This window comes from Anser brachyrhynchus (genome assembly GCF_964034855.1).
Source record: "Anser brachyrhynchus genome assembly, chromosome: 1".
Classification (NCBI taxonomy): Eukaryota; Metazoa; Chordata; class Aves; order Anseriformes; family Anatidae; genus Anser; species Anser brachyrhynchus.
Genome location: NC_137694.1, coordinates 178,953,681 through 178,974,148, shown reverse-complemented (window position 1 = coordinate 178,974,148; position 20,468 = coordinate 178,953,681). Strand labels below are relative to the sequence as shown.

The window sequence follows — 20,468 nt, the reverse complement described above, 5'->3', positions numbered from 1 at the left end:
TTTTGTAAAATAAATAAATAAAAAAAGAAAGAAAAAGTGTTCATTTTATGTGTTCACATTCAAAGTGTTCTATTTCATGATGTGTACCCACGTAAGTATGTGTTCATTTGGATGTATGGGTATTGTTAACGGTTTGCATGCACAGGAATAAAGAAAGAGCCAGCATAATAAGTAAATAAATACAAAGAGAAAAGCTTAGAGAAGAATCCACATGAGAATTAAGCCCTTCTTTAAAAGGAGTAGTTAACACAGAACTAATTTCCTGACTGCTGAGGTTTTTTTTTTTTTTAATATCATGTTAAAGAATGAAGGCTCAGCTATTCTAATGTGCTCAAAGTACTTTTTCACTGAATGTTACATATACTCATGCAGAATTCTTTAAAATATCCAGTTAGCAATGGCATGAACACTGTTGGTGACTAAAACAAAATCACAGAATCACAGAATCATCTAGGTTGGAAGAGACCTCCAAGATCACCGAGTCCAACCTCTGACCTAACAATAACAAGTCCTCCACTAAACCATATCACTAAGCTCAACATCTAAATGTCTTTTAAAGACTTCCAGGGATGGTGACTCAACCACTTCCCTGGGCAGCCTATTGCAATGCTTAACAACCCTTTCAGTAAAGAAGTTCTTCCTAATATCCAACCTAAACCTCCCCTGGACCAACTTTAGCCCATTCCCCCTCGTCCTGTCACCCAACCCACACCTCGCTACAGCCTCCTTTAAGGTATCTATAGAGGGCGATAAGGTCGCCCCTGAGCTTCCTCTTCTCCAGACTGAACAATCCCAGCTCCCTCAGCTGCTCCTCATAAGACTTGTTCTCCAGACCCCTCACCAGCTTCGTTAATAAATGGTAATTGAAAATCAAGCAGTGAAACTAATGTTCACCTATCCCAACTGAAACTCTGTTTAAGTGAAAATGGTTCCAGAAGACTTCCTGTACCACATTAGACCCACAAAATGAATTAGTATGCTTTACTTGTGGATGGATGCAGGAAGAGTAAATGCTTCCCTTAGGATTCTGCCATTAAGTCTATATTTTCCTTTCTGTATATATTATTGGCACCATGTTTTCCAGCCTTCTCTAGTCACAGCTGATTTCTTCCTCATGCCAGATCCTGCCACTAACTCACTCTGAGTTGTATATATTCTCAGGCAAATGTTTTCATTCATTAGTCCCATGGATTCAATGGAACAACTACTCCTCTACTTACTGTGAGTAAGACTGGCACACTAAGATTTCATATAAATGAGCTAGTCACATGAAAATGCAGCAAAAGAATAAGAGAATGTGTATCAGATACCCCATCATCACTAATGTTGCATCCTTTTTTTTTGACCTTTCCAAAAAAGACTATGCAGATGGATAGTAAAACTGACTTGTCATATAGTGCGCTGTGGCAGAGTATGGTTATATACGAGATAACATGGTAAAGGACAGAATTATTTACAGCTCTGAATAAAAGAAAGTTGGTTGGAAGTATACTCAGAGCTGCTACCAGAGGTAAATAAAATTAAAATTGTCATGTAAGCCGTGTTTTTCACTCACATAGCCAGAGAGCATTTGTTCCCCACTTTGAATATTAAAACATACTGTTGCAAATAAAGCTTGGAAGTAATTGTTTTACAAGTAAAAAAAGCAATATTAAGAAAACTTGCACTTTATTGACTGCTAGATGGTTTATTTTTAACTATCCCTTGACAGTTAAGGGCTTGAGTGGCTGGGAAAATAAGACAGAAGAGACAAAACCACATGACCAATTGTACACAGATCACAGTGTGAGAACCTCTGATATTGTAAATGCCAGACTGCTGCACCTATTTACCCTATCCTTTACTACAAAATCAAGGGTAAGCTCTTCAGGGTAGAGATCGTGTCATTTGGGAGCAAAATCAGCAAAATGCATAATGTTTGTTTGTTAACTTTCTTTCAGCTTTCAGCTAGGTCACTGTTGAATGCAGGATATTTGAGTAGATGGAGTATTGACAGTTAGTCCAGTATGAAATGCTCTAAGAAAATTGTCAACAAGCTGCCGATTTCTGTCCTGCGAGATGATGCCAGAATACATTTGAGAAGCACACGTTTCCAACCTGGCATTTACTTTAGACTGCCAAAGATAAAAGGTTTCAGACAACAGAAGACTTTAGCAGTGTCAAGAATAATTCATTACCCAGCACTATGACATTCTCTGATGAATATGAGGAATTTAGCATTGCATCTTGCTAACATCTCTGTTGCAGACATTGTTTTGGACTTTTGAGAACACTTTTCACATGCAGAAAGCAATTACTGAGTCATACCATTGATTATATATTAGTCTCTATTTTTAAGAGATTTCCAGTATAATTCTGTGATGCCTATTAGGCTAAATTTACTGAATGGTGCCTCTCTTTCCTTGTTTTGTTTTGTTGATTTGCTTGTTTTCTTCTTGGCTTTCGATCTGTGTGGAGACTGTGTTGAAGTCTGTATGGAACAAAACATCTCCAACTTGCTGTAGCTGTGCATGTGGTTCAGTAAGCAAAGAAGGAAAAGTCTAAGTCTGTAGCCCAGTGGTGTAGCCCACAGACCATGGCTTCAGCTGTTTGTGCTCCAGGGCTTGGGTTTGTGGAGCACAGCTGTGTGACCTTGGCTCAGCTTTACTGAGAAAAATTGTTGTTGAGCTGTAAAAAAGTATATAAGCTAAAGCCACTCAAGATAGGAAAATTGAAAACAGAGAAGTGAAATTGGTTTGCTGTTAATTGTAACTCAAGGGCTCACGAGAAAAATAGTCATATGAAAAGGTCTAAAACCTTGTGAGGAATTATAGAGAGGTGGAAGATGACAGCAGCAGGGCTTAAGATCTGCCTTTTCTATGGGGCAATGGGAGCTGATGCTTCCCTATGCCACACTCTGGCCAGCAGAGACTTACCTGTGCACGTAGCAGAGGTAGTATGTATGTTACTGATCTGTCCTGGCTGGGTCCTGTTAGACAGTAGGTGTTGTGCACTTTTTAAACCACGTATGTGTCTGCTTCCAAGTCTCTACTCATGGTAAAAGGTGTCCAAAGAAAAGAAACACAGCAAAAACACAGCCTGTTGAGGTAGAAAGAGGGCATGCTGAGGTAGGACAAGGTAAGGTAAGGTATGATGAGGACAAATGAGATATGACAAGGCATTCCTAAGTATCTAAGTATACTAATTGCAACCTTTCAGTACTTAAAAGGGACTTATAAAATAGATGGAGAGCGACTCTTTGCTCAATCAGATATTGACAGGACAAGGGGGAATGGTTTTAAACTAAAAGAGGAGATTTAAATTAGAGATTAGGAGAAAATTCTTCACTCAGAGGGTGGTGAGACACTAGAACAGGTTGCCCAGAAAGGTTGTGGATGCCCCATCCCTGGAGGTGTTCAAGGCCAGGTTGGATGGGGCCCTGGGCAACCTGATCTAGCAGGTGGCATCCCTGCCTATGGTAGGGGGTTTGGAACTAGATGATCTTTGAGGACCCTTCCAACCTAAGCCATTCTATAATATGATTCTATGATATGATCTCATGATATCTGCTTCTGTGGACATTTCTGTTTTCACTTAAAAATTGTTGAATGTAAAATTTATGATCAATCCCAGAAGCCAAACTTTGAATCTATTATTCCTTCCCTTTCACCCATGTGTTTTTTATGGAAATTACTATGATGCTCTTTGATAGCCTTTGCACACAAGGCTAAATACATCTTCAGTGTTGATGTAGAGACTATGCAATACAGTTACTTTGTGCAAGGAACTCTACATGAAGTGGTGGTGTACAGCCAGGGGTGCTTTCAGGCACAATCATAACATTCAGGTATCTTGACTCCTTGTGCAGTGGCTGTGTCAGGATCCAAGGTCTGGCAGCCATGGATGGCAGCCAGTCTGAATCACTCAATGCTTCTTTGAACTTTGATGTCAGTGCAGCCTCCTAAACAATTTTTATGCCTGTGTCATTCAGATAAACTCACTCCTGTTCCAGTAGAATAAAAGAAACATAGAAGCTTTCCAACGTGCCCCGTCATGCCCCCCCCCTCCCTCCCCCATCACAGTTCAATAGTATCTTTAAAGCACGTTTATTTTTCATTTTGTTGAAGGCTTCCCGCTTGGAAAAGGTATTATGAAGCCTGCGTTTTTCTAAATATGGATATACTGTGTGGAGGAGGAAGGAATCAATTTCTTCTGTTTCTTTTCCAGAATGATTCCTGACATATGTTACTGAGACTGTTTTCATAATAGGAGAATTCAGTAAATCAATAAATGTAAATAGTTTATTCAGAAAGTATATGACTGTCATCGACAGGAGAGATTTGTGGCTTCCCGTTGGAGAATAGCTGTGGTTTATGTTTTAGTTCACTCAGCTAACAAGAATGTGGAAAAAGGCTCTTGAAAGAAAGGAATTGTCTTCACAGAGTTTTTTCCTGGTACACTTAGTATTACAGTAGAAGCCTCTAAAACGACATTTGTGTCAGCTAAGGGGAAAAATGCAGCACGTTTGTGATAATTTAAAGCTTGTATCACTAACGAAGATAAAGAGAGAGAAGTATTTAAAGCTTAATGATACAGCAATAGCAATTGCCCTGTGATAATGAACAGCGTAGATTATCAGGCAAAGCTTAATGAATGACTTGCTTACAACAAGCTTTTTATAAACAGATACTGGTTGAGTCCTCTTTCAAAATTAGTACTGACATGAAAGTGAAAATATAATTAAAATATGCAAGATAAATAAGGACTTGGGTAAGAATGCTGTATTGAATAGTCTGGCAAGTGTTTGCTGATAATAGGGCTTCCAAAATTACCAGGCAGGTACAGTATATATCTGTTTTGACCCACAAAATAATGTTAGTACTCTAAGGACAGACTGAAGCTTTATCTACAGCTCTGCCCATGTATTAAGAGGGAAGAGCTGCTTTTATCTCCTTCCACTGGATTCCCACAGTGTGAACATACATGTCAATGAAAAGCATTAGCTGCTTTTCCTCTTGGTTGACAATGGGAGAAGCAGGAAATCAGAGCAGATATTAGCACCCAGCATACCCATACAGTGTAGCCAGGGCAGTGCTGGTCAGAGTGGTGTTTTGCTGATGTCATTGTCTTCAGTATCTGAATTCAGAGACTGATAGGGAGGAGAGGAAACCTCAGTGCAAGGCATCTCCATCATTCACAGGGAGAATAAGTGCGCACTGCTGGCTCATGTCCAGATTTTCGTTCACCAGAACCCCCAATTCCTTCTCTGCAGGGCTGCTTTCAATGAGTTCTTCTCCCAGTCTGTGCTCATGTCTGCGATTGCCCTGGCCCAGGTGCAGCACCTTGCACTTGGACTTGCTGAACCTCCTGAACCCCGTTAAGATCATGTGGGTCCAATTCTCAAGCATTTTCAGGTCCCTTTGGATGGCATCCCTTCCTTCTATTGTATCAACCACACCACTCAGCTTGATGCCATTTGCAAATTTGCTGAGGGTGCACTTGATCCCACTGTCTATGTCACTGATAAAGATATTAAACAGCACCAGTCCCAGGACAGACCACTTTTCACTGGCCTCCACTTGGACATAGAGACATTGATCATCACTCTCTGGCTGCAGCCTTCAAGCCAACTCCTTATCCACAGTATGGTCCTTCCATCAGGCTGAACAGCCTCTAGGCTGAACAGTCCCAAATCTGTCAGCCTCTCCTCTTATCAGAGAGGACCCAGTTTGTTAATCAGCCCCTGGCCCTTTCCTGGACTCTTTCAGGTATATGTCTCTTGCACTGCAAAGCCCAGAAATGGATACAGCATTTCAGGTGTGGCCTTAACAGAGCTGAGTAGAGTGGAAGGATGGAATCACAGGACCATAGAACAGTTTGGGTTAGAAGGGACCTTAAAGATCACATAATTCTCCCCAAACCTCCCAACATGGGCAGGGACACCTACCACTAGACCATGTTGCTCAAAGCCCCATCCAACCTCGCGATCACCTCTTTTGATCTTCTTCATGCTCTTCCTCATGCAGTTCAGGATGCAGTTGCCCACCTTGGCCATAAGCAGATATTGTTGGCTCATACTGAACTTGTCTGCTAGGCTCCCCTACACCTTCCTCTGCAGAGCTGCTTTCCTTCTTCTCAGTCCACCTCACTGCCTACTTACCTAAGCTATATTTCATCAGCTTTTCCATGAGGATATTATGGCATCAAAAACATAGCTGAAATAAAGAAAAACATCCTTTGCTCTTCTCTAGCCCACAAAACCAGTCACCTCACTGTAGAAGGCTATCAGGTTGGTCCTGTTCTTAAATCCATGGTGACGACTCCTGATCACCTTTTTGTCCTTCACATGTCTGGAAATGGCTTCTAGATTTAGTTTCTGCATCACCTGTTCATGTATTAATATGCAATGACATCTGCTGCTATGTTCAGACTTTGGTTGGAGCTGCAAGCAGAACTACATTTTGCAGGCTGATTTCAGCTGGGTGAATATAATTAATTTAATGATTATTTAGAATTAAAATTACTTAATGGAGAGCAAGTCAGTTGTGGAGGCCTTCAAAACAAGGCTATAGAGAAGATTACCATGAGATGCCTTCTTGCACATGTGAGAAATAAGGTTCTAAACATCCACTGATATCTTGTAAAAATATTTAACCACTTCTTTTTTTTTATTTTCTTTTTATTTTTTACTTATTATTTTTATTTTACTTTATTTTATTTTTTCCTTCTAATAATATATGTGACTTCATTAGAGAAAAAAACATTGATTAGAAATGGTTCAGCACCTGGAATTTATGGTCAGACCTATACCACTCTGGGCTTGTTGAAATAACACAAAATGAAGTCATAGACTTTGCAACAAAAACAATCCTGTTTTCAGTGACAAATTCTTTTTACCTTTATGTTAAAATTGGGGCTATATTCTGGTATACTGGGGTAAAAGTCTGGTACATATAGCAAGGCTGTAGGGAAGGCAGAGCCCATGGACCGTGCCCATAGTGAAATGCATATGACTCTTTCTGTCCCTGTCATTATGAGAATAGACACAAAATGTTGTATTAGTCCCACAGAATTTTTGGGAGTAAGTGTTAGTTAACAGGTGATTTAATGAAATGGAGAGGACTGGAGCACTAGAGGAGAACACAGTTAAAAAGCAGTAGGAGTAAAATATCTGTTCAGCCTCATTTGCTCCCTTCCCTGAAGTCCCAGAGTTCTGGCTCTATCTTTTGTGTTTTCTATTGTTTAAGCCACAAAGCAATTTAATTTCTTTTGATGTATGTCTTAAACAAAGGATCACTAGCATGTCCATTGCTCTCAGGATGACCTGTGACAGCCTAGAAATCTAGAACAATTCTGGTTGCTTTTGACCAGCAGTTTCTAGCATGAGACAAAACAGAAGAAAACAAAAAAGAGAAAAACAACAACAACAAAACCAACCAACCAACCAACCAACAACAACAAAAAAGAACAAAACAAAACAAAAACAACAACAACAGCAACAATAACAACTAAACAAATAAAAACAAATTCAGTGAAAAAATTCACATAAGTGAAAGAGACAGACTACTAGCAAGGAAAGTCTTCCAAATTGTGGGGGGAATGGCTTCAGGAAGTAGGAGGAAAACTACACTTCTAGCTCAAACAGTATTGTTCCATAGTACTTTGAGGGACATGTCCACACAAGTAGGGATAAGTAGGGATACGTAACCCACTCTGAATATAAATAGAAAGGAAGGGGAAAATCCACATTTTTTTTTTTTTGGGTCTATTTTGTGAGTATTTCTTACTTCAATATACAGAATTGGGTCAGTCTTCTGAAAAATTTTGCTAGTGATAAAACGGGGAATAGCAGGTTCAGCCTTCATTGATCTACAAATGACATTTCTTGTTGCCCACTCTAAAACTGGGGTTAGATTTTATCTATTTATTTTGTGTTCCAGAAAGTGAATAATTGTCCTGGAAAGGCAAAACAAATGTGGGCAACAGCAACAGTTTTCCAAATAAGCTATGTGTATTTTACTTTCTTATGAAAGCCACGGAATCCATTCAGAATTGTAAACTGAGTCAAGCAAATACATTCTATACATATTAGCCATTTTGAAAAATGCCATCGTATGCTGCTCTTTTGTTTACTTCTGTTACTTGTAAAGATACACTGCAGAGCTCCTAGCATAACCCGAATGGCAAGGGAATCAGTGTGATCAGAGTAGAAGTAGCAGGAAACGTTTTGTAGGAAAAGTGTCAAGGCTGACAGACAATTTAAGGATACATGGAAAAATAATGACAAATTGGAAATTCACATCTTTTCGTATAGGCGTTTGTACTCAATCCCATGAATTTATAGTTAACCTATGAAACAAATAAGAATGGACCACAGCTCAAAATTGGCAAAGTAGAGTGTCAGAGACTTGATTGCAATACAATTTTTGAACATTTTTCTTTTTCTGAATATATTTTGTTAAATTCAAGTGATGGATAATTCAAGATCAGTTCTTGGACAATCAATGAAAAGGGAAGAAAAGAAAAAATGGATTCATAAAATAAATTTCATGTTACAATTTACTTGCTTAGCTCTAGTTATAATAGACACAAAGGAAAAAGTTGAGGCCTACAAGCCATCTGTGTGTGTGCATAATGTGAAGGCTGGCAATGACAAGGTAAGTAAACAAAAATCTGCCCAGTTTGGTTTACAACTGTTGACAGCATGGTGATTGCTAAGACAGGTGATCCTCATTAGAGATGGCAACAGCATAAAGTATTGGGATTTTAATTTTGGTCTTTATTTCTCACTGTGTGATAGTTTCTAGTCTCAGTATGAAACAAAACAAAACAAATCAAAACAAACAAACAAAAGACTGGTGGGAACAGAAGGCCAGAAAAAAGTTTCTTTTTGTTTAAGTAAACTCAGCTGTAGAGTTCCAAGTGAAATGACAGCAATGAGCTTTTCCAGAGTGCCTATTTACAGGTTTCTATTTTATGGCAAATGTTGTACTAATGCTGCAGAGAATAAAATTATTTCCAGAGATTTCCTGTGGCAGGACGTGATACACATTCCCTTGATGCTTCAGGATGTACAAGGCACCATGTCTTGTTCGCTCAAGGCACTGCAGCTCCAGTCTTAGTATATGGATTTCAAACTCCTTGGGGTGGCACAATATCAGTGATACAGATTTTAATTGCAACATCCCGAGATCTCCAAAGTCACTCTCTAGTCTACCACTTCCTGAATGCCAATCAGTCCTACCTAGGTAAAAATTTGGACTGCTCTGAGTGCTTTATTTTAGAATGTAAAAGGATGAAGATACAAGATGCTCTTTTTATTTTTTTCCCCATACTGCCAACTTAGGGAGGCATTTCATTTTTCATTTTGTTTGGTCCTTTTGATGAATCAAAGGTAAAAGTACCTCCTGGTACATATACATGCAGTACATTCTTTTGTGTTAAGTGTTCCTTATACTATTCTCAAACAAATAATTAGACAAAAAATGTTGATATGAAAAAATTAGTATAGTCTTGTTGCAGACCAGATGATACTAGATTTACAGTTATCTTGTGTCACAGTATTCTCCATTTTGTGTGTGTGTGTGTGTGTGTTACACTTGGACCCTTTGAAGTTGCACCTTGAACAAATATTACAAGCAAAAGAAGAAGGTAGAAGTAATGATAACAAAAATTATTATTGTTACATTAATCCACTTTGATTTTACAGGAAATCCAGATTACAACTGGAAAACCTGGTAAGTGTTCTCAAATCTGTTAGAGTGGGAATACAACCCAAAGGGGGCGGTGGTGGGGGAAGCTTTCTTAAACATCTCCACCCTAAGAGAAATAGTCCTACTAAAGTGCTGTGTCATATAGTCACAGTTTAACAAACTTCTGAGTGTCAAAGTGTCTAATTAAATGAGCGATCTGTCTTTCCTATGGGGGAAATCATCATTTTGCTGTGAGATTGCTCTAAAGGTTACACATGCATTGACAATATTGATGAAGAAAGTACAGAGCCTTTATCCATTTAAAGATATGTTTGAAGAGTTGGGCTGTACAAAAGGCATCAAATTAAAGTTGTTCAGCTTGTAAAGTGCTCACCTCTCAAAGCACCATTAGTATTAAGGGAGCAGATTAAACACAATTTAGATCACATTGAAAGACTAAAGTCAATTTAGCAGGTATATAACCATGCATGATAATGGTCTCTAAATCTACAGCAGCAAGGTGAGGATATGCTTGGATATTCAGGATAAAGATGTGAAACTAAAATAATTTCCTTTGAGAACTATAAAAGAAGCAACGACGAGAAGGCAAATTTTAGATGCTAGTTTGTTTAAGTATGTAAATTCAATGGACTGATCTGGAAGGGAAATAAATCTGATAGCAGTTTTATGTATGGTCTTTAGGGTATTGTGAACTTGACCTTTGCTGGAGCAAATGGGTTCTTAGCTGAATGGTGTAGTATTTCATTATTATTTTCATGCTGATAGCAGTGTGCAGATGCAACATGGAGGATACGTGAAAATCTTTTTCAGAAAAGCATATGATCTTCTAACCTATTCTCCAGTAAAAATTTTAAGTGTTATGTAATTTGTGTGTGTGTGTGTGTGTGTGTTAGTTTCTAATCTGTTACCCATTACATGCTAGAATGTGTACGAGGCTCACAGGGGAGAGGAAGCTTTAAACTGCAGCAAAATCACATTGTAGATTAGAAGGTGTTTTTACCTTGGCAACACAAAGTTTCAAAAAACATGAAAAAGATGAGAAATCAAACCAGTAAAGATTAAATTTTTGTGGTGCTCAGATAGAGGTGTGTTTATAAAAACAAACAAGCATTACATCTGTCTATGGAAATCTTATCTGATTAAGCTGAAAAGTATCCAAGTTTATCTGTACAGTATAGCTTGGTGATTCATGCTTACTTATAGGCATAAGTAAAACATATGATTAGGCGCTTAGTGTTCAGTCTAATCAGCCTAATGTAGATGCTTAACTTTTGCCTAGACATTAGGTAGGGAATCAGGACAGAACCCTAAGAAGAGAAGAGAAGGAAATTCAAGGTCAAAATGAATACAGGGCTGCACAACTTGCCTTGCAAACGATCTAATACACTCGGAGGTATAAAAGCTGGAAAGGTGCTGCAAGTGAACTGTCCTTGTACATAGTTATTGACAATACTTCCTTTATGGTACTGCTTTTGCTCATGGATTGATTTTGCTGCCTCACTTGGCTGGGACATCCTGTCTTGAAGTGACTGGGGATCTACTAGCAACTTCTAGAGGCCCTTTACCATCCCTAATGAAGCAGCTGTCAATGAATACTTTCCAAGCCAACTCCAGGACTGCTTGCTTTCTCCTGGATCCCTACTGCTGTGTGCCTGCTCCCAATTCCACATGAAGTCTCAACCAGCAAGTCCTTAGGGTCTGCCTAGACACGTAATGCAACCCTGTTGCTTTCCCCTTACCAAACATTTTGTGTTTATCAGGACTTGTAGTAACAAGCTACAGGAACTGCAAGTCTACCAAGTAACAGCTTTCTGAGCCCACAGAAAGGCGTTAGTTTCAGATACTCCTCACTACCAGAATAAGATGGGGTAAAACTACTTGCCAACAGATAGTTATTGGAAACATTTAATTTGTTAATTTCTGACAGACTGTACTTTGAAGAAAATGACATAAAAACAGAAAAGTTATCTTTTATAAACTGAAAAATAAAAACCAAAAATAAATACTCTAACACACTAATTACAGTCCTGTTTTGGGAGGCCTGTAAAACTAGAGGGTTGGCTAATACCCACCAGACATAAACCACCTGTTGCTAGCTTTGCCTAAAATGTTCAAAATCTTGCAAACCATCTGTTATAGCTATACTGCTCTAGTTCTTATCCTGTGCTTATACCTATGCTTATACATGTTTTGACCTCCTGTGCTGTTGATATCATTCTCAACTATTTTCAGAGGGTGTGAAAAGCTCCACTGTTCTGAATTAACATTCTGACTCTGTTAGGTAGTAAACTGTGTGCTTAATTGCAAGCAGCAGTTATGCTGTGGCAAAGGGGATTTCTTGCATGCATTAAATTAGAATGGTACTTAAATACCTTGCTGAATTTCAGCCGGAGTTTGCATATTGCACTCTTCCTAATAAACAGCATTGTATTGTATGTCAGTGTCACATGCCATAAGTAACCCAGTGTTACATGCACTCAGTTGAGCAGAACTGAAAATGAGAAGAAAAAAAAACAACAAAAAAAACACCTTTCTGTACAGAAGGCAGGGGGTTAATTAAGGACCACATCAGGTTTTTCATTTTGATCAGTACAAAAATTTAAATATAGGTTGCATGGTACATTAGTGTGTCTGTCAAAGACTGTGGCTTTGGCCAGGCAATTAAAGAGGGCAAAATATTCTAAATTAATTTTTAAATAGCTTCTTCCAGTCATTAAGCACAGTTATCACATCCATATTTCGTAAATGTAAAACACCGAAGTTCTCAAAAGTCTGTTCTCTGCAGTAGTTTTTATTGATGATCCATCTGAGCTTCATTTCCTAACTGAAAACCCTTGTCGGTCAATTTATTTCAACATAACACTATTTGGTTGGATAGTTATTAATCCTGTAATTGTTCATGGCATGCCAAGAATAATTCAGCTAATTATTACAATATGTCTTACTTCTCCATGCTTCTATATGTCAAAATGGTCTTTGCACATATTGGAAAAAAACAGATTCCCAATGTAACTGAAGATATAAAAATTGATTATTAATTCAACAAAAAATAAAGAATTACATTTTTTTCTCTGCCCCACATATAATTTCTACTGGTCTGGATAAAATTTTGACAAATATTCTGCTGCTAACTTTAATTGATCCATGAATAGTACTGTGCAGCAAAAGCTAGGAGTGCTGCCCTCACTGAACATTAGTTTCAATTACAGAACAACAGTAACAAAGCCTGCTGGATCATAATAGAAAATAACTTCATTTTTTCCAGTTCATCTTAGGTGAAAGAAAAAAAAAAACAAACCACTACTTAAAAATGAGATTAAGAGCTCAGTTATCATAGTAAAAAAAAAAAAAAAAAGTAATCTATATAATCTATACATATGTACTGTATTAATTGCAGTATATATATTCTAATGCATTTAAAATGCACATTTATGCATAAAATGCAAGATATTTAATTCTGTACTGGTGAATTCCCACCTATAAATGATGGTTTGCTGTTCTTTGTATTTTTCACTTTTGACACTATATCTTGATGTCACGGAGGTCAAATCTCTTATCTCTTATTGGACTAATAAGAATAAAATTAGTTTCTGATGGACTGAAATCCCTTTTTAGTTCACAATAGATTCAAGAAAATTGAAAGCATAGTGAGTATCACAGAATATTTGCTGTTTTATAGTTTTCATTAGCACATTTCCATAGCACAAAACAATGTTCTTAAACTGTATTCAACTGGGGCAAAAAGGATCCCTCGTTCCTAATTAATGAATGACTGTGAGTTCTCTGAATCAGAAAAATTTTACACAGTGGAGTCCCATGCCATGATATATATTGAAGCAAGACAGGATATTTGAAAATAACCACGTAAAAAGTTGGTAACATTTATTCTTACGACAGTTTTCCCAGAACGTTGTTCTCACTTTGAGAATTTCCTCCAGAGAAGATGGCTCACTCAAGGCTTCATGTATTATGTTCCACCCAGGGACTTATCCAGAGATCTACCACACAATTCTGAGAGCCTTTTGAATGGAGATGGATTTATTTATTTATTTTATTTATTTTTTTAACATATTTGAAGTCAAAGGAAGAAACAAAGGAAAAATGGTCTGAAATCACAGAACCACAGAGGGGCTGAGGCTGAAAGGGACGTCCAGGTGTCACCTCATACAACCCCCTTGCTCAAGCAGGGAAACCCAGCGCAGGTGGCCCAAGATTATGTCCAACGGCTTTTGAAGATCTCCACAACATCTCTGGGCAACCTGTGCCTGTTCTGGGATGCTCTTACAATAAAGAAGTGTTTCCTGAAAGAATTACTCAGCTCAAAATTAGCTACTGAAATCAGTGGAAATAATCCTGTTATTGAGACAGCTGCTATCTTGACTGATAATGGGAGTTTAATCACAGAACACCAGGATTACAGTGATAAATCTGAACAAACCAGTCTCTAGCAATCATTGCAGCTAACTAGCCTGCCCTAAGAAAGACATGCAACCTGCAGCAGCCAATTGGTTTCAGTGACCAGATATAGCTAACTCTCATTTGGCAGAGAAATCTGCCAAGTCACCAAAACACTTGAACCTTTTGGTTGAGTAAGTTTTTTGAAAAAGTTTCCCAATTTGCATTCATTGTTGACACACAGCCAGACGATTTAGATGTCTGTGTGGTTTATCTGAACAGTGCAGATCCTCTGAGTTTCAAAAATTGGATAGGAATGGTCTTTCTTCTAAGATTTTTTTTTATTATTATTATTATTTACATTTTTAATTGATGCGGTGTCTCACTGGGAACCACTGTCTTGATATTTCAGTATTTATTGTTGTGAACAGAAACAATTATAAGACACCACCCTGCCCCCCTAGCAAAACAAAATAAAACAAAGAAAAAGCCATGCTAGAAACTACAAAAAAGATTAAAAAACAAAGCTTAAGAAATAGAGCCTTGAGAATGGTCTTTCTGTAACCGAGCATAATTCCCAATTAGACATTTCCAATGCTGTAGTGTCTAGACTTTGTGAATGCTGTGGTTCTACTTGAGTATATTTTCCCTTTCATACTTGTAATGGGACTACAGTTTAATGCTCACTTTTCCATTTATGTAATTCTATTTTTATCAGTATTTTTCTAACTAGGGATATTGTATACTAACTTAATGTTCAGGGATGTGGAGATGAAGATTTGGAAATGTGTATTATCCTCAGTGTCATGTAGCATAGATGCTCTTACTCGGTTTGCCTTGTAAAGTGAGAAAGCACTCTTGGTAGCACTTCCAAAGGGAGCTGTCTAGGAAACAGTGGAAAGCAATCTCCATTCTGCTAGAAACATTGATATTTTAATTTGATTCTAAACTAAAAGAAAAGATTCGATTTGTAAATCCCCAAAGCAGGAATTTTGAATAAAGCAAGGATTCTTCTGAATCTTTGACCATTTAATCATTTTATGTTGGATACAAAAAAGTATAGCTTAAAATAATGTTAGAAATTAATACAGTTAATAATAATCAGATAGCAACATAATAGAACAGACAACATAGTGTACAATCATATAATAAAACTTATGATATTCCATAACATTATTTCAAATTATATTATGTATATGTAATGAATGCAAAGTTAATGTCTAAATAAAACAGTTAATAAAGCTATTAGTTGTTTAGATACAATAAAAAATGATCTGAGAAAGTTAGAAAAAGGTCTGTATTTTTTTTTTTTTTTAACAATGTTCCCATGAGATGATTCAGTTTGAACAAAACCACATTTTCTCTTGGAAAAGTACTACTAAAAATGTTTCTTTCTACTGGAAAGCTCATGATGTCTGCAAGTTCAAAGAAAACAGCAGTCAGGTCAAATAAGATGCTTGTTACAAGTATCTAATCTTATCTCTTCTTCAAATTGATCATGTTTCTTCCATGAAAAATGTTCTATTATAAAAGAAAATTGAAAAGTAGGAGACAGCTCATTTCATACTTACACTGTGACGAGGATTCAGTTCAGTCATGCCATACCAGGATCTTAAGGCTGTGGCAGAGTGGACATAGGATATGCTCATGGCTATAATTTCCAAAGCCAACATCATGCTGCTGCAGTGAGTTCAATTCATTGCTTATGCAGTTACAGAAAAATAAGCATATATTTATTTACACATAGATTGTATATCTGCCAAAGTGAAAAACTTAAAAGACTAAGACTAGCAATTTCTATTGTGCATATTTCAGGAGGGTCTTTTGTTTAAAATAAAGGCCTAAAAATTAGTGAGTGCAATGGCATATTCTAGATTTTGCCTTGCACTTTCTCTGTGACCTTGAATAAAACATTTTAAGACTACTTTTACTTAGACAAATTATTTGTATACAATCACAAATGTGATGTGGCTCTAATAGTGCAGAGTTTAAAGCAAAACTCTTCTGTTCTTCATATATAAAATAATGTTAATATCACTCCACCTAATTTGCCTTTTAAAAATTACAATGATGTTTTATTGATTCATTAGTTTATCTTTTTGTGCAGTACTTTGAAAACTGCAGAGTTTTATGACAGTTATACATAATTACGAACAAAGGCAGGTAATTTCAGTTCCTTGATCTATCCCGCTACATATTTATGCCATTGGTTTTTATCATGATATCAGCAAAGAAAATGGAAATTTTTCACATGCTCTATATTGACTTTTGGGGCCTTCTAGAAGAGGGAGCCCTACCCTGCTCCTGAATTGGGCCATGCCCTGATTACACATCTCAAAAAGATCTATCTATCTTTCATCTCCTCCCTATGAGAATTCTGTTTTGTCCTAGAAAGAAATATGTGCTCACGGTACAAAGTGAGCCTAGGCACACTCCATCTGATGCCTTCATTTCAGTGACCAGTGAGCCAGCACCATGAAACACAACATGGAGTGCACCAGCCCCATAGTTTAAACACAGTTTCTGGATAAAATACTCATACCCACTTATAGAGGACAATAGTAGAGTGTGGTGGAATGAGACTCTGGAGACCTGGTTAATGCTATCTGGAGCACCCACTCACTTTCTGTCCCTTGGTTTTGATAAGTAAATGTAAAATGAACAAAGACCTTGAGAGTGAGGAAAGTTACTAATAATTATTACTAATGCTACTGTTGCTATTGTTGTTAGATGAATTCTAGGTGAAAAGCTAGAGATCCTCAGAGCTAGTGTATCTGCTGTAATGACTGTGCTGATTCTGGAGCGATTAGATGAGTCTCTGTACTGCAAAATGTAAATAAAATGCATCAAAAACATAACCTGCCCCATAAACACTGGGTGGTGTGGCTTAGATACTCCTATTCTTATTCAGACTCAGCCAACTGCACTGGAGACAGCGATATTGCTCGGAAAGGGAGTTCAATGTTAATATGAATAAGAGTGAAAGATTCTGGCTTTTTGTTGTTAGTGTAGTTATTAAACCATATTTTTCTAATATGAAAGAAAAATGCAGGTTCTCAGTATATGTGCTAGAAATACCTAAACTGCAGTTATATGTAGCACTTGTACTGACTTTATCTAACCTACATTGTAAACGTTCCCATATTTTTTGTCCCTGAAAAGCTTCAGGCATCAACTGTGTTTGTGACCTAAGTGTAATCTCAAACTTGCTTTCAATTATTTCTAGCCCAAGAGGCCTGAACTATACAAACATACTTTGAAAATTTGAAAAAAAAAAGCCCATGTTTTTATTTTTCCTGTTTGATACAAGTTATACATATGAACCATTTCAGGGCAAAACATTTGTTTCTAGTATCTGACAGTCTAGTATTTCAGTTTGTATGTACTAGCCCAGAAGCTTTGTTGAACTTGGAGATTATTTTTGTAATTATTATTTATAGCTTGTATTACCACAATACCTCGGATGGTCAGCCTCCATCTCTGTTAGGTACTGTGCAGGAAAAACATAAAACAAGCCCACCTCCCTCCACCCCCTACCCCCTCCGCTCCCTCCTCAACAGCCCAATTCCCACTGTGGTGTAACCACTTCAGGATACCCCTTTTTTGTTGTTGTTGTTGTTGTTGTTTTCTTTCCTACTCGACATGTTGCACAGGCATTGAGGATCCTTTGGAACAGAAAGAAGATGCACAGTGATGACAGAGTGCAGGCTTTTAAATAGGCATAAATTGGTATTTTTATCTTCACAGTGTCTGTCCGTGAAACTTCACTTTATTTTAATTTGATTGGCCTCCTTTTTCAAATTAAATGTTAGTTTTTTTTTTTGTGATATTTTTACTGACTGATGTATAAAACAGGATATATTGTATTTCATAACACATTTTTATGCTTGCCAAAATAGATTGTACAAAACCTAACGGTTAATAGAGATAGTTTAGTTCTGTCTTGAAGATAGAGTACTAAGAAATTGGGTCCATCACTGTCATTTTTCTCAGAGATTCCTCTCATCTGTCACAACACAGTAGTTATGAAAAATGAAACCATAAATTCAATTTAGAGGGCAATTTGCAGCTAATCTTTGGAGTAATTCCAGTGTGAATAATGCAGCAATTTGGATGCATGGTCAGTCAATTCCATCTCTGATTTATTAGGATTTAAGATTTTTTTCTTTCATTAATGATAATTACCCAAGAAGATAAAATAATTTCTCAAAAATATCTATCTTCACATCTGTGGTTTCAGTTTTGAGAAAGGCTGCAATGTTGTTTAAACTTATTATTATAGGAAGGGGGAAAAGCTTTTTGCAAAAGATATATGAGGTATTTAAATTCTGAACTGTATCTCTTTACAGCACATGTGTGAACTGATCAGCACTGGTTTATGGCTGCTTTTATATGACTCCCATTAGAGCTAACATTTTGAATATCTCAGCATAAGGACACTGGGATTTGCTATTGATTCTCCACACTTCCTACACCTTGAAGATTGCATTAAAATCCAGCTCAAGCAAGAGTGACATTTTTTGTTCCTGTTTAAAAGTCAAATTTATTATCTGAGACTTTTTCTACTTATTAAATCCCTACTTTCTCTGATACATTATTTATGTATATTTTTTTTCCTGTATTTTTCCTTCAGTTCTCAAGGTCTTCTCTTGATTTTAACAGAATATCTACAACAGATATGTAGAACAGGTTATATGTTTGTGTCTATGTTGTTAATGGAAAAGGGAAGGCCACAGGGAAAAACAGTTCATTTAACATTGGCTTTGAGATTTAGTCAAAATTTTAAGGCATCTACAGAAGTACTGCTCATGAAGTAAGCGACTTTGAAAACCTCCAGAGGAAGATCTCAAAATCGAGATGCCTTGACTGACTATGCCTTCAAAGCCTCTCTCCAGTGCTGATGAAGAACTGCGGTACTTCAGAAGTGCTGGCTCTCAAGACACCTAGAAAGCAGCTGCTAGTTAGACAGATTAAGGTCTACTGTTGCTCCTCACACCTGACACGTGGCCTTCTTCCTTAGCTTTATGTCAGGTATCTCTAGTATCACACACCATTATACTGTGTAGGGAACCGTTTCATGATTAGGAACAAGGAGAGTGAGGAAGGATTTATACCACCCTCCAATCAGCCCAGGGCCCAGAAGTCAACCTAGGGTCCAGAAGGATTATCTCACCAACAAAGTTTTTACTTATACATCCTTGCTCTTTCCAACCACGGATTCTTAAGAATCACACTTTGTTTGTTTGTTTGTTTGTTTGTTTTGTCAAAGTGCTGCAGAGTTAATTTGCTTACTCGCACAAGTCCTTTGGGGTTCAGAGCAGCAGGTTCTGAGCTACAATGCCAATCAAAGCCTGAGGTGCAATCCACAAATCTGTGCATCATGGTTTACCAAAAGGATGATGATTCTGTTCCAAAAGATTAACAGATACTTTCTTCCCTGACAGTATTCGAGTTTGGTATCTAAATAAACAATCAGCTATGCTTGGCAAATTTATTTCATTGGAGCACTGTATTGCTCATGAATAAGCTGCCAAATGAAATATACTGCCTTTTTTTTTTTTCTCAGTATTATTTAGTATTTTGACCATTTAAAATGTCTTATTAAAGTTCCTTCAGGTTTGGTATTGTTTACAATTGGAAATAGCTAAGTTTTAGTTGAATTTTGCACTTGAAAAAATAAATTTGTATATAATTATTGAAAAAGGGATGAAAGACAACTACCTTACTTTCACACATTTCCTTACACTAGACTGTGAGTCTTGTCAAACAGGTCTGGAAAACTGAACCTGGAAATGGTTTTTGATAACTGAAGAAAGTACATGTGTTTGTCTGAGCACATCACCTCTTTGTATTTGTGAAAAAAATTTAAGCTGGCTTCATAGGAAATGCATGCACTGTTAACAACTGTCAAATCTGCATACCACAAGACTAGTGGTATTTAAAAAATAAATTTATTTTATTTTTTGGTAGAATAAATTTCATGATTTAGTTTTTATTTTTATTCAGTGAATAGGTTTCCAAGTAACAATCTTCTGTGTGAAGATAATAGAAAACAGAATTTTGCTCAAGTGGCACACTATAACTTTAAACCTTCACAACCAAAAGATTCTGTGTACCTTTCTGAATGTTGCAATTATGCTTGGTAATAACTTCAGACTCCATCACAACTTCCAGAATAATTACCAAAATAAATAAATAAATAAATATATCTTGGTGATGCATTATTTAATTTATTATTAGTATATTTAAGTAGTTTACCTAAGGATGTCTAATTAAGATATGAAAACATCCATTCTCTGAACACTTCAAATCTTTTCTTAGCTGAAGTGAAGTTGATGAACAGTCTGTGAAGTGGGGTCATTTTTGAGATGGAACCACCTG

General features: G+C 37.0%; 1 protein-coding gene and 1 long non-coding RNA gene across 2 annotated transcripts in view; one reads left to right on the top strand and one right to left on the bottom strand.

The window, feature by feature from the left end:
* LOC308184517 (uncharacterized protein) overlaps window positions 1-20,468 on the bottom strand; it is a 276,936-nt gene that overhangs the window by 31,420 nt on the left and 225,048 nt on the right. The gene's annotated exons all lie outside the window — the stretch shown is intronic.
* The window catches only part of LOC308184550, a 73,003-nt gene that overhangs the window by 50,885 nt on the left and 1,650 nt on the right, over window positions 1-20,468 (top strand). Inside the window, exon 2 of the long non-coding RNA XR_013942705.1 lies at window positions 9,689-9,716. This is a non-coding gene — a long non-coding RNA (uncharacterized lncRNA). The remainder of the gene's footprint in view (window positions 1-9,688; window positions 9,717-20,468) is intronic.